The sequence below is a fragment of the Ruditapes philippinarum genome, unplaced genomic scaffold, assembly GCF_026571515.1.
Source record: "Ruditapes philippinarum isolate M1 unplaced genomic scaffold, ASM2657151v2 ctg1171_1_1_1_1, whole genome shotgun sequence".
NCBI classification, from domain to species: domain Eukaryota; kingdom Metazoa; phylum Mollusca; class Bivalvia; order Venerida; family Veneridae; genus Ruditapes; species Ruditapes philippinarum.
In genome coordinates, this window is record NW_026859587.1 from 1 (window position 1) to 8,995 (window position 8,995).

Consider the following 8,995-nt stretch of genomic DNA (forward strand, 5'->3'; position numbering starts at 1 on the left):
AAACACTGTGCAATTATGAATATGAAGAACTGAATTAATCACTGGTAGAACAAAAAAAATATGATTGTAAAAGCAAAATATTATTGTACAACTGACCATATAAAGTTCAAACTCCAAAATCTGAGGTGCATAAAAGGTGCATGACATGATCTAACGACTATAAAATCATACTGTTTATATCACCGATACATATCTTGATCATTGATAGGTTATATATTGATATATCTAACCTTAAACTGATTTAATCTACACGTAAATTAATTTTTTTTTGGTACCAAAGACATTAAGGTCTTCAGACAGGCAATTGTATCAGTCATTCTTTCGTCATTTTTCAACACTTTATCTGGCCAGATAATCTAACCATAGCTGTAGGTCGCAGCATTCATGCGTATTATCACAAAAGACTTCTTCAAACTGACAATAGGTTTACTAAGTCTTTGAAGCTATTTGAACTTGTAAATACAAACACGGAGATTTGCAATGATTTGCAATATTAGATGCTATGATTAGAGGGGATGGTCTTTAGTTCTTTATAAACAAAATAATTTGACACTGTATCATTATCACAGTTTTATATATATTTCATTACCAATTTGTATACCATGTTTTTTTGTTAAAGGTTATTTTTTATTCATTTTTTTTAGATCTATTTGGTTTATTGATGTTTTATTCAAATTTGTTTGTGCAAAATGCTTGTTGCACTTGAATTGCTTAATGTTTTTTTCTTTTTTTAAGTCATTAAGCACAATGCATATGAAGTCCTTGTCTCCAAAGTTATATATCATTACCTTTAACATGCTAATGGCAATTGAATCTACCCATGAGACCAGTGCAGACCACTATCAACCTTAACCCTATCATATATGGGTCTGCACTGTTTATTTATATTCTCCCTATAGAAGACAAGTAGAGATTTTGATGCTAAAGCATCAAGTCGCCGGATAGAAAAATGATTGTATTATCAAAAATATAAGAAAATATAAGTTTAATGGTTCAAGTATAAAAATAAGAGGAACACTGAGTTGAGTAATGTTTGCCACTGAGGCTTGTAAGGCAAGTGCTATGCTGGTAATTCTTCTTGTATTTATACTTTATACATATACTGTTGTACCATACATTGAAATCCGTATAGGTTACTAGTTCAGATTCAGATAATTACCGACAAATAATTATCGATCATCGAATATTTGCAAAGTGACTATGAAATATATATGTTTAATTATTACATGAAACAATACAATTTTACTGTAAAAGTGTTGTACATCATTATTATGTGCTATAGAAAAAATATATAATTTAGTTGAAATCAATACACGTATTCCAATCGTTACATACGATATATAAAATTAACGTTTAATTGTCTTTCAGTGCGATAAACTATCAACAAAAAGATAGTTTATTATTTTTTTCTATGTATCTAATACGATTCCGGACCCCTGACGTCATACCGTTTTGGAAACCTGCGTGACGGAAACCGACGGAATATACCGAAATCAACGATTACCATTATATATTTCAATAATGTGCCTCTTAAGCATAACATTATTTTGGGATGTTCAACCTAAACTAAACAATTGAACTTTCTTGTCGAATGTTTGACAGAAAGGGCCAAGTTAAACCCTTTACCAAGAAGAAAGGAAAATGTTTTGAAAATGTATTTTTACAGTAAACAGGTTTCTCTTATGATATAAAGTATGAACCTGATTAATGAAAAATAACTTATGTAATTATCTGTACAAAATTACAATGATTTACATCTTATCAGTTACCACCATTAACAAATTACCTGTCTTATCAGCAATCTGTTACTATTAATAGATTTTATAACGATATACAACATATATAAACATGTAGTCACGTGATTCTTACGAAAGACCAGGGAGCATTTGTTTATAATTAGATAAAATAATGTAATATAAAAGGTCTCATAAAAATAAACAACCAAATTATTCTAAAGAGTCCTTTCAAATATCATTCATGATTTATTTATTATAAAATAGCAATGCTTGACACATAGAAAAAAGTAATAGTATCTCTAATATTCAATGACTGATCCTTGGGGATACGTTATTGATTCATTTTATGAAAATTGTAATGTTGCTTTTTAAGACGTCAATATGTGCATATTTCATTCCACTGAGCAAAGTTATCATATGTTTGATTTTTTGTGATTACTGAAAAATAATTGTTGTCTTTAATTGTTCAATGATTGATATGCTTTTATTTTCAGATTTTAAGGGCTTCTCCTACCATAGGTATAATATTAAACTATTACAAATATAGTCGCCGGTTTCTACCGGCGACTAATAAATGATTTTGTCCAAACTAAATGATAGACAAGTCCATTGAAGATATTAAAAAGGGTCATATAATTGAAATGTAACATATGGTTTGGTTGTATATAAACTGTTTTGACTGTATTATACATAAATTGGTTTGACTGTAAAGTACATTACTGAAAGTTTGAAAAAATAGTACATTCAAACTGGTTTAACATCGTACCTATAATACAAGTGTATAAACTAGTTTGATGATATTGGTTTGACTGTGCATTTATGCACATAATTGGCTTGACTGTATATCATATTGGTACATGATAAACTCAGGTTTGCCAGTACAGTATATGATTGCATGTTTGAAAATGCAAATGTAAAGACGATAGTACATACACTTGTTTGACTGTGTATTATACATACTGGTTTGACTGTATAATACTGGTGCAATAAAACTTGTTCGACCGTATAATAATACAATAATGCCATTATAATAATATCTTTTATATTCCAGCCATTTTGATCTATAATTGTTTTCCATTTGTTTATTCCACTGATGCAAAAAAATAGCATTTTTATCACATATATCATTGCTTCTGCCCAAAAGCACCCCATTAGTCAAATTCCATCCATCTACCACTTGTGCCCAATACATTACAAAAATATATAATTCATTTTGTCCCTACTTATCTTTATGCTTAACCATGGGTAACAACAATTTACATCCATTATATGGAGGGCTGTTTAATATATCTACATGCAGCTTTAGTTTTTTTATGTTTTTTATAGCATTCCATTGCTATAATCTTAAACCACTTATTTTACATCAAATTACCTCCCTTTGCAAAAATCACGCCATTAATCCAGTGTATGGAGTGCAAGTTATAGAAATTTTATATAATTAATGTCATAAAAAATACATTTATACATTTGGAGTAAATTGCTTAGTGACATTTACATGAGATTTTTGACATGTCTGAGCAGAAGGAGAAGTGTCACTAAATGGTAGCCACTCAAAATAGATGCCAGGTATTGTAGTTAAACATGCCAATGTTTTTCCGCAATCAGGTAGCACTTAAATAAACCCACCTCATTACACCAATTTCATCATCAGTTATTATAATGATTTAAATACCAAATACTTGATGTTGACTGAGTAAGCTGCAATAATTATGAATGGCAACAGTTACATTTTACAAATATTGTAAACAAAATCTCAAAAGAAAATAACATTGAAAGCTTGAAAACATTTAAATGTTACCTGTTTATGAAACACTCCACATGTAAGCCTTGCATATGCGAAATTTATTTTACTTAATTTGTTACTTTTTCATGATATGCTTACCATAATTAATAATGATGATGATGATGATGATGATGATGATGATGATGATGATGATGATGATGATAGTTAACCCTTAACCTGCTGATTTTGTGTAATGGATTTGTACAGTCTTGAATTTGGAACAGTCCATTTAAAATATTAGAGAATTACAAAAGTATAAGGCCTGGTCTAACTGCACTAGTGGCAAAGGCTAGAAAATTTTTGGTTCCAGCAGGCTTCAGTTAGTACGGTTTTTGCAAATATAAAACACAATTTTAGTTAATCTATATTGATTTATAGTTTCTTCTTCCAGCTTAAATTAATACTTTATTTACTCAGATGAAAATATTTCTTTTGCTATTTTAAAACATTCAAAATTGTCATAAAAATTAGCCTACACATTTAAAAAAAAACTTGCATTTTGCTTGACATCAACTACCTAGTTACATAATTTATTCATATAGAAAATGACATTTTACTACGGCCTTCAGGCCTACCCAGGAAGGAACCAATGAAATCCTCATGAAATTAAGGTAAAATACTATGAAACTTTCTGCATGAAAAAAATCTACCATAATGATTTAATAACATTCAAGCATTCTAGTAATTATTCTCCAGCGCTACACATTGTTGCTATTATCATTATAGTAAGTACCTGTACGCAAAGTTTTGGCAAAGTGTCTAAACATGTTCGGTGGAAATACAAATTTCAGAAATTCTGCAGTGTGCATGGACCTGTAAACAGTTACTATGACTGACAGAATAAATAAAGTGTTTGAGACATAAATGTCTTAGCATAGCAATAAACACCCATAAAACGTGTAAAAAAAAATGCACCGCTGCACTAACTTGGAAATTATCCCGATAGTATGTAGGTACTGTAGTTGTCTGTCAACAATCGGCACTATCTGTCAAAATTTCTCTGTCAAGGTCATTTGACGCTTTTGTTACTTTAGTTTTCTTGATGACAGAGTAATGGCTATAGTGGTTTGAGAAAATTTCGAAGCCTTAACACATGCTCTTAAAAAATATTTTAATTCATTTTTGCCTTTACAAATTATACGTGGTCTCTACCCCTTTTAGCAAAGGTTTAACTGTATCATACTGACAGTGTTTTATGCATTTACGTGAAGTTTATTACCAGCAGTTTTCAGTTAAATGTTAGTTAAATGTTAATAACTTCAATTTTTTTTCAAACTAATTTAAAATCTTTTAGTATCAATAATTGATAGTATTGTTGGGTTAAAAAAAATTGAATGGTATTTTCCCACTGGTTTGATCAATTCCATTTTTAAACAACATGATTTATTTAGTAATGACAACTTTTCCCTGGACAATAAGACCTGAATATGTAATTTCTGTGCTTTCATTATAATTATACAAATATATTTTACTAAAGAGTGAAATCAGAAGAACAGTTTGGTCAAAAGTTAGAACATATTCTCAAATATAATATTATGTTAATCAAATCTTCTGAAAAGTGCTTTATCATGCAATGATGAGTGTTTCTGCTATAGACTATCAGCAGTTGACCATTTTTTTGCATTTTCAAGGACTTGACTTCCCTTTGTTCAATTTCAAAATGATCAATGTTACTTTGCAACAAATTTAATGTAATATTTTTTAGGCTAAATACAAGCTTATTCAGAATACAATGACATCAGCAAAATCATCATGATTAATATGTGTGCATGCATAGTTATTTACAGTTGCTACTAGAAACACATAATTCCAAAGGAGGTACAATGCATGTAATTTTAGTTTGTTTCTGTCTTATGAAGATTCCATCATTTTGACTCTGAAAATATTTCTATTCAAAGCTTAAGTGCCATGAAAACCACTATTTAACTTAGTTGAAGTATAAAACAGATTTAACTCAATAATTAACAGGGTATTTAATTGACACTTCTGTTAACTTTAACAAGAGCCATGTCAACATGGCCATCCCCCGCCGAATGTGTTTGCTCATTGGAAGAATGTATATGTAGTAGAGCGGAATAATTCCATTTTAAGAGGTCTTTTGGTAATGAAAACTGATGGCTATAGTGATTACAGATTTGAAACCTATGTGAATACTGATGGCTGAAAATAACAAAGGGCAATTACTGAAAATTAATGCAGGGTAGGTCATCATTCTTGTGTGCTGCATCCCTCCTCAGTAAAAATCTATCCACCTATGAAGTTTCAAGTTGATACCTCAAATACTTTTTGAGAAAAAAATTGAATTGAAAAATTAAGTATTAAAAAGAACAAAGGGCAATAACTCAAAAATTATAAAAGGTAGAGTTATCATTCTTGTGCAGTGCACACCTCCTGAGTGAGATCTATGCACCTATAAAGTTTCATTTTGATATCTCAAAGGCTTTTTGAGTTATGCTCTGGACAAAAATTAATTTTGAATAATAACAAAGGGCAATAACTCAAAAATAACTCGATGAGATCCATCCACCTATGAAGTTTCAAGTTGATACCTCAAATACTTTTTGAGATAAGCTCTGGACAAAATAGCATGAAAAAAAACAAAGGGCAATAACTCAAAAATTGTATAGGGAAGAGTTATCATTCTTGCGCACAACATTCCTCCTCAATAAGATCTATCCACCTATGACATTTCATGTTGATATCTCAAACACTTTTTGAGTTATGCTCCACTCAGGTGAAAAATTAGGTATGAAAAATAACAAAGGGCAATAACTCAAAAATTATGAAAGGTAGAGTTATCATTCTTGTGCACTGCACACCTCCTGAGTGAGATCTATGCACCTATGAAGTTTCATGTTAATATCTCATAGGCTTTTGGAGTTATGCTCTGGACAAAAATCAATTTTGAAAAATAACAAAGGGCAATAACTCAAAAATCATGCAAGGTAGAGTTATCATTCTTGTGCACTGCACTCCTCCTCAATGAGGTCTATCCACCTTTGAAGTTTCAAGTTGATAACTCAAATACTTTTAGAGATATGCTCCGGACAAAAATGTCGGACGGAAGGACGGAAGGACGGAAGGTCGGACGGACGGAGACTATTTCTATATCCCCCGCCGAAAATTTTTCGGCGGGGGATAATTAACCATTGTCCCTTGTACCCTCCAGTCAATCAGCATAATCTTGGATGATCTTGGTCAAGGTGTAATATTGGTAAACCAGTTTCAAAATAATGAAATTTCATTCCTCAATTTCAAAATTTAAATTAGCCAATCGGTTAGTAGGATAACAGACATAAGCTCCTTCATTTCTAAAATGTTAAGCCTTTCATTGAAAAATTAAAGAAATGAAATCATTTTTTCCCTTGAAACTTTTTGTGTATCTTTCTAGTATTTGAGTGATTGAATTCCTTTTAACAATTTTGTTGAATATGTTTTACCTCTGACAATGAAAGACAAATTTCAATTAAAATTAAGGCTATATTGTAGGCTATATAGCAGATTTTACAGATTTATAGCACTTTATAAAAACATTCATTTTAAGTGTTTTGTTATAGGTAATACAGTGCAGTTTCTGTTATTGGAATAGACACTGTATAACATTCTGCTTTAATTTGATTTCCATCCGGTAAACATAACATATTCAAAGTAAAAGGTATACCCTAGCTTCCTAAAAGCTTACCAATTTTCTAATATAAAAGTACTTAGCAACTAAGCCATGATCAAAGTGTTCTGTAAGAGGAACACCTAATCAAGCACAGTTCCTGATTACTTGGTGCTATTATGAAGTAATTAATTATATAACAAGGGAATGCTATCTGGTTCTATACAGTGTTATCTTATAATGCCAAGAGGCACCTATCATTTAACTATGAAAACATTCTGGCATCTGAAATATTCTACTTTTCTCCCCAGGACAGTTTTTTTTTAACCATTTCCCTACTGAATTTGTATAATGGATTTGCTGCAGCTATGAATTTGGAAGAGTTCATAAATAGTTTCAGGTATTGATATATCAAATATTAAAAATTGTGAAGCCGACTGTGAAGTTAACCAGCAACAATGTAGTGACTACTAGTGAGCTAGATCAGATACCAATCAGCAAAATAAAACTCATATCAGACTACAGAGGTGCAGACTGGCATGGCTCCAGTAGGAGAACATAATTAAGTGCCACATTTCACTATTTTAGTCACAAGCGAGCACCCTGGGCAGCTGACCTACAGTCCTTCCTAAAGCTAGCTAGATAGCTAGAAGCATTAAAGAATAGCAAAATAGTATTTTATACCATCAGACACAGGTGTAAGTGATATGCCGATATTGTGCTGAATTAATTGAAATAACACATTTATATATTATAATACATGAATTCTATCTAATATATTGTATTCCACAACATATTTTACACTACATTTAGTGAGTGTAATGAAGAATATGACAAATACAACTCTCACTGATTTTTTACACCCTCCTTCTATTGTAAACTTTATAAAACAAGAGGGCCATGATGGCCCTAGATCGCTCACCTGAATTATCAAACTCATCCAAACAATTACCTAGACAAGCATTCTGACCAAGTCTCATGACAGGTGAGTCAAAAATGTGACCACTACAGTGTTAACAAGGATTATCCATATTTGAGCAGTGCGACCTAGTTTTTTTTACCCAGGTGACACATATTCAAACTTGACCTAGAAATCATCAAAACAAACTTTCAGACCAATTTCCAGGATACTTGGATAAAAACAGTAGCAACTAGAGTGTTAACAAGATTTTTCTATTTTTAGCTCCGGTGACCTAGTTTCACATGCGATTTCGAACTCATCCAAGCAATTACCTAGACAAGCATTCTGACCAAGTCTCATGACAGGTGAGTCAAAAATGTGACCACTACAGTGTTAACAAGGATTATCCATATTTGAGCAGTGCGACCTAGTTTTTTACCCAGGTGACACATATTCAAACTTGACCTAGAAATCATCAAAACAAACTTTCAGACCAATTTCCAGGATACTTGGATCAAAACAGTAGCAACTAGAGTGTTAACAAGATTTTTCTATTTTTAGCTCCGGTGACCTAGTTTCACATGCGATTTCGAACTCATCCAAGCAATTACCTAGACAAGCATTCTGACCAAGTTTGATGATAATGGAGTCGAAAATGTGACCACTAGAATGTTAACAAGGTTTTTCCATATTTGGGCGGTGTGACCTAGTTTTTCATCAAGATGACCCATGTTCGATCTTGACCTAGAAATCATCAAAACAAACTTTCAGACCAATTTCCAGGATACTTGGATCAAAACAGTAGCAACTAGAGTGTTAACAAGATTTTTCTATTTTTAGCTCCTGTGACCTAGTTTTTCATCCGAGATGTCCCATGTTCGATTTATTCCCAGCAATGACCTAGACAAGTTTTCTGACCAAGTTTGATGACAATTGAGTCAAAATTGTGACCACTAGAGTGTTAACAAGGT